This window comes from Symphalangus syndactylus, chromosome 1 (assembly GCF_028878055.3).
Source record: "Symphalangus syndactylus isolate Jambi chromosome 1, NHGRI_mSymSyn1-v2.1_pri, whole genome shotgun sequence".
In the NCBI taxonomy this organism is placed as follows: domain Eukaryota; kingdom Metazoa; phylum Chordata; class Mammalia; order Primates; family Hylobatidae; genus Symphalangus; species Symphalangus syndactylus.
In genome coordinates this window covers 107,569,865-107,579,371 of record NC_072423.2, presented here as the reverse complement: position 1 = coordinate 107,579,371, position 9,507 = coordinate 107,569,865, and the positions used below count along the sequence as shown (strand labels likewise).

The 9,507-nt window shown below is 40.1% G+C and overlaps 1 non-coding gene across 1 annotated transcript; it reads right to left on the bottom strand.

Moving 5' to 3' along the window:
- Positions 1 to 414: 414 nt before the first annotated feature.
- On the bottom strand, positions 415 to 538 carry LOC129461616 (small nucleolar RNA SNORA26). Its single transcript, XR_008650621.1, has one exon. It is a non-coding gene; the product is annotated as a small nucleolar RNA SNORA26 (small nucleolar RNA).
- Between the last annotated feature and the right edge of the window lie 8,969 nt (positions 539 to 9,507).

Sequence of the window (9,507 nt, the reverse complement as noted above, 5' to 3'; positions counted from 1 at the left end):
AGAGATGAGGCTAAGTGCCAGGTCACCAAGGGATGGGACATCAAGCAACTTGACTTTCATCCTGTAAGACAAAGGGGGCTGTGGAAGGGTTTCAGGCAGGGTAGTGGTCTTCATGGTATACTAAGACATTGATTTAATTAATTAATTAATTAATTGTTTTAGAGACAGGGTCTTGCTCTGTCACCCAATCTGGAGTGCAGTGGTGCAATCATAGCTCACTGAAGTCTTTAACTCCTAAGGCTCAAGTGATTCTCCCACCTTAGCCTCCCAAGTAGCTTGGACTACAGGTGTGCACCATCATGCTCAGCTTAAATGACCTTTTAAGCAGAGAAAACTTAAATGTCTCACTTGTTCTATGAACTATATAAAATTATCAGAAAGGTGCTTAAATCGTGATAAATGTTTTTCTGGTTGAGCTGTGACTCCAGACAGAATCTACAGAGGAGTTTTACAATCTCGTCTCTGGGTTTTATGGAGAATTACTTTAGCTTTCTGTGTTAGTCTCTTAAAGAACTATGAACTTGCATTTTAAAGTTCAAATGGTTAAAACATTTTGAGGGAAAAGTTCTATTTTATTGGTAGGAAATTGTTAAATTCATTCTTCTGTAAAAGGTAGTAATCAGTCCTTTTATGTGAGGAGGGACAAATATTTAATTAAAAAATACTGCTTGACATCAAACAATTGATCAAATATTTCAATGAAGACAGAGTTTTATGCTCAGTGATAGTGTTGGATGGCATCTGCATTTAAAATGCTCTTTCATATTAATTCAATATGTCATTGATCTCTGTCTTTGATTTACACAAAGGAGTCAGAGATGATTCTTTTCTGCAGGGAGAATCTCAAAAGCAGAAGCTGAACTGACACTACAGAAGAAATGAAATAAGACTCATTAGGACTTTTTGAGAGAGTGTTGTTTGGTGCAGTGTCTTCTGACTGAATTGATAGTTCATTTGCTTTTGAGATATAAAAAGGAAAAAACAGTTACCTGAAAGAAACTTCCAGTCTCTGCAGCAAGGTGGCCTACCTTTGGAAGTTTGTAGTCTAATGTTGACTGGTTGGTTTTGGGAATTGCTTCTGCTACCTTTCACCAAAGGAAACATTAGAATGCAAATTTGTTTTTAAAATTACATTGTTTTTCATACTTTGAAAAGTGAACTTGGATGAGTAACACTGGGTCTCAGTATTTTTATGCAAAAATTAAGGGGGTATAGACAATGAAAGCAACCCAGAAAGACATATTGAAAAAGAACAGTTAAATACAGTGACATACTATCTGAAAAGAACTAAAAGATGTTAAGAAAGTGGTAAAAGACATGAAAGAGCATTATTCATCAGAATTAGAAAATCTTACAAATAGGGTGACAGAATTCAAGAAATAACTAGAAATGAAAAGAAAAAAAATCATTTTAAAAATGACAATCAAACCAGAAGAAACGCTAGGGCAAATAGACACAAGAGAAGGCAAAAAGAAATATAAGTTCAAAGAAATGAAGGAACAAAAAACATTGAAGAAAAGTGACAAATATAGATCAGAAAGATCTGAAATATGGATAGTTAGAGTCCTTGAAGTGAAAGAAGACCAAAGAAAGGGAACAGAATGAGTACTACAACTGAAAGTCAAGAAAACTTGCCTGGCTGGGGCAATGGCTCACACCTGTAATCCCAGCACTTTTGGAGGCTGAGGCATGAGACGAGTGCATCATTTGAGCCCAGGAGTTTGAGACTAGCTTGGGCAACACAGTGAGACCCTGTCTCTACAAAAAATTTAAAAATTAAAAAAAAAATTACCTTGGCATGGTGGTGTGTGCCTGTAGCCCCAGCTACTCAGGAGGCTGAGGTGGAAGGATGGCTTGAGCCTGGGAGGTCGAGGCTGCAGTGAGTGGAGATTGCACCACTGCACTCCAGCCTGAGCAACAGAGCCAGACCCTGTCTCAAAAAGAAGAAAAAAAAAAGAAAGAAAAAGAAAAAAATACTTTCCTGAAATATTTCCAGAAGTATTTTGAAAGACAGATTGAAAAAGCACACCATGTACCTAAACGTATTGACCCAGGGCTATTCTAGAAAATATTCTAGGACATGTTCTAGCAAAAATTATTGGAGTTTAAAGGAAAATAAACTTTTCTCTTCTTTAGCAATATATTTGGCTTTCAAAAGATGTCTATAAGCATTTAGACACAAATAGCATGTGACTTATGAAGAAAAGAAAATTAGATTATCATCAGACTTTTTGACAGAATAGCTTTGTGCCAAAATAAAATGGGGTAACATACTTAAGATACCCAAGGATATCAAGTGTGAGGGAAAGACCTTCTGTCCAGTGAGATTGACACAAACTGTGATCAACATGCAAGAACTCAGGAACTCTTGTTCTCATGGGCTTTTATTAAAACATCTACTCGAGATCAAGGCCCCCAAAACAAATAGAGAAACATTGACACAAGAACTGGTGGTGAGCATGAAATACATGGATGCTTATAGAACTAAGACTAAATGAGAGTTAAAAGAGGAAATTATTATATGTAAAGATTTTACAGCCTGTCCAGATAGATCTACCATGGCCATTAAAAAGGGGGAGAGAATGAAGTTAGCCTGAGAAAAATATTTTTAAACTGTTTAGTCAAAATATATGGTGGTAGTATTGTTATTCTTGTTCTGAAATTGCCTTATGATCCTTATAGGTTAGCACAAATGATGGGATATTCCAATCCTGTCATCCTCTGGGTCCTTGAGAACCAGGATTCTTGGTATGAAAGTGCCTAGTAACAATGGGCAAACAGCCATAGTGCCTAGATTATAGTCTTGAAATACCATGTTCTGCTAAAGCAAACCTGGGCTGCTTGGAGAAATGGCTAATTCCAAATCTGGAATAGGAAATGTAGGAGATGAATGGGAATATCTTGACCTACCACACAGTAGAGAAGTTATCAAAGACTACTAGAGTCATGAGCAGAAGATTCTTAAAATTTTTTTGAAGAGAGAGGGTCTCCCTATGTTGCCCAGGCTGATCTCAAACTCTTGGGCTCAAGTGATGTTCCCACCTTGGCCTCCCAAAGTGTTGGGACTACAGGTGTGAGCTCTGCATCTGGCCTTTCAGGGGCCATTTTGAAGAGCCTCCCACAGGTTAAAAAGGAAACAATTTCTGCCTTAATGAGGATAATGTTTAAATATTTTTAAATCCATGAGTTCATAATAATCTTTATTTTATTTTATTATTATTTTTCTTTTTATTTATTTATTTTTTTGAGATGGAGTTTTGCTCTTGTTTCCCCAGCTGGAGTGCAATGGCACGACCTTGGGTCATTGCAACCTCTGCCTCCCGGGTTCAAGCGATTCTCCTGCCTCAGCCTCCCGAGTAGCTGGGATTACAGGCATGAGCCACCACACCTGGCTAATTTTATATTTTTAGTAGAGAAGGAGTTTCACCATGTTGGCCAGGCTGGTCTTGAACTCCTGACCTCAGGTGATCTGCCCACCTTGGCCTCCTAAAGTGCTGGGATTACAGGCATGAGCCAGCGTGCCTGGCCTATGTTTTTTCTATTGCCCAGGCTGGAGTACAACCTCTGCCTCCCAGGTCCAAGCAATTCTCCTGCCTCGACCACCCAAGTAGCTGGGATTACAGGCATGTGCCACCATGCTCAGCTAATTTTTGTATTATTAATACAAAATTGTATTAATTTTGTATTATTAGTAGAGACTAAGTTTCACCATGTTGGCCAGGCTGGCCTTGAACTCCTAGCCTCAAGTGATCTGCCCGTCTTGTCCTCCCAAAGTGTTGGGATTACAGGCGTGAGCCAGCTTGTCCGGCCCATAATAATCTTTAAAAAGAAAATGAATTGGATCATTCCAAGATGGCCGAATAGGAACAGCTCCAGTCTGCAGCTCCCAGTGTGATCCACACAGAAGTTGTATGATTTCTGCATTTCCAACTGAGGTACCTGGTTCATCTCACCGGGACTGGTTGCACAGTGGGTGCAGCCCACAGAGGGTGAGCTGAAACAGGGTGGGACGTCACCTCACCCAGGAAGAGCAAGGGGTCAGGGGATTTCCTTTTCTTAGGCAAGGGAAGCCGTGACAGACCTGGAAAATCAGGACACTCTCGCCTTAATACGGCACTTTTCCAATGGTCTTAGGAAATGGCACACCAGGAGATTATATCCCTCACCTGGCTCGGCAGGTCCCACGCCCACAGACCCTTGCTCACTGCTAGTTCAGCAGTCCGAGATTGAACTGCCAGGTGGCAGCCTGGGCTGGGGGAGGGGCATTTGCCATTGCTGAGGCTTGAGTAGGTAAACAAAGCCGCCTGGAAGCTCGAACTGGGTGGAGCCCACCACAGCTCAAGGAGGCCTGCCTGCCTCTGTAGACTCCAACTCTTGGGGCAGGGCATAGCTGAACAAAAGGCAGCAGAAACTTCTGCAGACTTAAACCTCCCTGTCTGACAGCTCTGAAGAGAGCAGTGATTCTCCCAGCATGGAGTTTGAGCTCTGAGAATGGACAGACTGCCTCCTCAAGTGGGTCCCTGACCCCTGTGTAGCCTAACTGGGAGACACCTGCCAGTAGGGACTGACTGACACCTCATACAGCCAGGTGCCCCTCTGAGACAAAGCTTCCAGAGGAAGGATCAGGCAGCAATATTTGCTGTTCTGCAGCCTCCGCTGGTGATACCCAGGCAAACAGGGCCTGGAGTGGACTCCAGCAAACTCCAACAGACCTGCAGCTGAGGGTCCTGACTGTTAGATGGGAAACTAACAAACAGAAAGGAATAGCATCAACATCAACAAAAAGGACATCCACACCAAAACCCCATCTGTAGTTCACTATCATCAAAGACCAAAGGTAGATAAAACCACAAAGATGGGGAGAAATCAGAGAAGAAAAGCTGAAAATTCTAAAAACCAGAGCACCTCCTCTCCTCCAAAGGATTGAAGCTCCTCACCAGCAATGGAACAAAGCTGGATGGACTATGACTTTGATGAGTTGACAGAAGTAGGCTTCAGAAGGTCAGTAATAACAAACTTCTCCGATCTAAAGGAGGATGTTCGAACCCATCACAAGGAAGCTAAAAACCTTGAAAAAAGATTAGATGAATGGCTAACTAGAATAAACAGTGCAGAGAGACCTTAAATGACCTGATGGAGCTGAAAACCATGGCACAAGAACTATGTGACACATGCACAAGCTTCAGTAGCTAATTCAATCAAGTGGAAGAAAGAATATCAGTGATTGAAGATCAAATGAATAAAATGAAGCGAGAAGAGAAGTTTAGAGAAAAAAAGAGTAAAAAGAAATGAACAAAGCCTCCAAGAAATATGGGATTATGTGAAACGACCAAATCTACGTCTGATTGGTGTACCTGAAAGTGACAGGGAGAATGGAGCCAAGTTGGAAAACACTCTTCAGGATACTATCCAGGAGAACTTCCCCAACCTAGCAAGGCAGGCCAACATTCAAATTCAGGAAATACAGAGAACACCACAAAGATACTCCTCGAGAAGAGTAACCCCAAGACACATAATTGTCAGATTCACCAAGGTTGAAATGAAGGAAAAAATTCTAACGACAGCCAGAGAGAAAGGTCAGGTTACCCACAAAGGGAAGCCCATCAGACTAATAGCTGATCTCTCGGCAGAAATGCTACAAGCCAGAAGAGAGTGGGGGCCAATATTCAACATTCTTAAAAGAACTTTCAACCCAGAATTTCATATCCAGCCAAAGTAAGCTTCATAAGTGAAGGAGAAATAAAATCCTTTACAGACAAGCAAATGCTGAGAGATTTTGTCACCACCAGGCCTGCCTTACAAGAGCTCCTGAAGGAAGCACTAAACATGGAAAGGAACGACCAGTAGCAGCCACTGCAAAAACATGCCAAATTGTAAAGACCATCGATGCTAGGAAGAAACTGCATCAACTAACGAGCAAAATAACCAGCTAACATCATAATGACAGGATCAAATTCACACATAACAATATTAACCTTAAATGTAAATGGGCTAAATGCACCAATTAAAAGACACAGACTGGCAAACTGGATAAAGAGTCAAGACCCATCAGTGTGCTGTATTCAGGAGATCCATCTCATGTGCAGAGACACACATAGGTTCAAAATAAAGGGATGGAGGAAGATCTACCAAGCAAATGGAAAGCAAAACAAAAAAAAGCAGGGGTTGTAATCCTTGTCTCTGATAAAACAGACTTTAAACCAACAAAGATCAAAAGAGATAAAGAAGGCCATTACATAATGGTAAAGGGATCAATTCAACAAGAAGAGCTAACTATCCTAAATAGATATGCACCCAATACAGGAGCACCCAGATTCATAAGGTAAGTCCTTAGAGACCTACAAAGAGACTTAGACTCTCACACAATAATAATGGGAGACTTTAACACTCCACTGTCAATATTAGACAGAGCAATGAAACAGAAGGTTAACAAGGATATCCAGAACTTGAGCTCAGCTCTGCACCAAGCAGACCTAATAGACATCTACAGAACTCTCCACCCCAAATCAAGAGAATATACATTCTTCTCAGCACCACATCATACTTATTCCAAAATTGACCACATAGTTGGAAGTAAAGCACTCCTCAGCAAATGTAAAAGAACAGAAATCACAACAAACTATCTCTCAGACCACAGTGCAATCAAATTAGAACTCAGGATTAAGAAACTCACTCAAAACCTCACAACTACATGGAAACTGAACAACTTGATCCTGAATGACTACTGGGTAAAGAACGAAATGAAGGCAGAGATAAAGATGTTCTTAGAAACCAATGAGAACAAAGACACAACATATCAGAATCTCTGGGACACATTTAAAGCAGTGTGTAGAGGGAAATTTATAGCACTAAATGCCCACAAAGAAAGCAGGAAAGATCTAAAATTGACACCCTAACATCACAATTAAAAGAACTAGAGAAGCAAGAGCAAATGAATTTGAAAGCTAGTGGAAGGCAAGAAATAACTAAGATCAGAGCAGTACTGAAAGAGATAGAGACACAAAAAACCCTTCAAAAAATCAATTAATCCAGAAGTTGGTTTTTTGAAAAGATCAACAAAACAGACCACTAGCAAAACTAATAAAGAAGAAAAGAGAAAAATCAAATAGGCGCAATGAAAAATGATAAAGGGGATATCACCACCGATCCCACAGAAATACAAATTACCATCAGAGAATGCTATTAACACCTCTGTGCAAATAAACTAGAAACTCTAGAAGAAATGGATAAATTCCTGGACACATACACCCTCCTAAGACTAAACCAGGTAGAAACTGAATCCCTGAATAGACCAATAACAGACTCTGAAATTGAGGCAATAATTAATAGCATACCAACCACAAAAAGTCCAGGACCAGACGGATTCACAGCCGAATTCTGCCAGAGGTACAAAAAGGAGCTAGTACCATTCCTTCTGAAACTATTCCAATCAACAGAAAAAGAGAGAATCCTCTCTAACGCATTTTATGAGGCCAGCATCATCCTGATATCAAAGCCTGGCAGAGACATAACAAAAAAAGAGAATTTTAGACCAATATCCCTGATGAGCATCGATGCAAAAATCCTCAATAAAATACTGGCATGCCTAATCCAGCAGCACTTCAGAAAGCTTAGCCACCACAATCAAGTTGGCTTCATCCCTGGGATGCAAGGCTGGTTCAACATACGCAAATCAGTAAACATAATCCTCACATAAACAGAACCAAAGACAAAAACCACATGATTATCTCAATAGTTGCAGAAAAGGCCTTTGACAAAATTCAACAGCCCTTCATGCTAAAAACTCTCAATAAACTAGGTATTGATGGGACATATCTCAAACTAATGAGAGCTATTTATGACAAACTCACAGCCAATATCATACTGAATGGGCAAAAACTGGAAGCATTCCCTTTGAAAATCAGCACAAGACAGGGATGCCCTCTCTCACCACTCCTATTCAACATAGTGTTGGAAGTTCTGGTCAGGGCAGTCAGGCAGGAGAAAGAAATAAACGGTATTCAATCAGGAAAAGAGGAAGTCAAATTGTCCCTGTTTGCAGATGACATGATTATATATTTAGAAAACCCCATCGTCTCAGCCCCAAATCTCCTTAAGCTGATAAGCAACTTCAGCAAAATCTCAGGATACAAAATCAATGTGCAAAAATCACAAGCATTACTATACCCCAATAACAGACAACAGAGAGCCAAATCATGAGTGAACTCCCATTCACAATTGCTTCAAAGAGAATAAAACACCTAGGAATCCAACTTATAAGAGATGTGAAGGACCTCTTCAAGGAGAACTACAAACCACTGCTCAACAAAATAAGAGGACACAACAAATGGAAGAACATTTCATGCTTATGTATAGGAAGAATCAATATCGTGAAAATGGCCATACTGCCCAAGGTAATTTATAGATTCAATGCAATCCCCATCAAGCTACCAATGACTTTCTTCACAAAATTGGAAAAAACTACTTTAAAATTCATATGAAACCAAAAAAGAGCCCGCATTGCCAAGACAATCCTAAGCCAAAAGAACAAAGCTGGAGGCATCAGCTACCTGACTTCAAACTATACTACAAGGCTACAGTAACCAAAGCAGCATGGTACTGGTACCAAAACAGAGATATAGACAAATGGAACAGAACAGAGTCCTCAGAAGTAACACCACACATCTACAACCATCTGATTTTTGACAAACCTGACAGAAACAAGAAATGGGGAAAGGATTCCTATTTAATAAATGGTGCTGGGAAAACTGGCTAGCTATATGTAGAATGCTGAAACTGTATCCCTTCCTTACATCTTATATGAAAATTAATTCAAGATGGATTAAAGACTTAAATATTAGACCTAAAACCATAAAAACCCTAGAAGAAAACCTAGGCAACACCATTCAGGACATAGGCATGGGCAAGGACTTCATGACTAAAACACCAAAAGCAATGTCAACAAAAGCCAAAATAGACAAATGGGATCTAACTAAACTAACGAGCTTCTGCACGGCAAAAGAAACTACCGTCAGAGTGAACAGGCAACCTACAGCATGGGAGAAAATTTTTGCAATCTACCCATCGGAAAGGGCTAATATCCAGAATCAACAAAGAAACAAATTTAGAAGAAAAAATCAAACAACCCCATCAAAAAGTGGGCAAAGGATATGAACAGACACTTCTCAAAAGAAGACATTTATGCAGGCAACAGACACGTGAAAAAATGCTCATCATCACTGGTAATCAGAGAAATGCAAATCAAAACCACAATGAGATATTATCTCACGCTAGTTAGAATGGCGATCATTAAAAAGTCAGGAAACAACAGGTGCTGGAGAAGATGTGGAGAAATATGAATGCTTTTACACTATTGATGGAAGTGTAAACTAGTTCAACCACTGTGGAAGACAGTGTGTCAATTCCTCAAGGATCTAAAACTAGAAATATCATTTGACCCAGCCATCTCATTACTAGGTATATGCTCAAAGGATTATAAATCATGCTACTATAAAGACACATGCACAC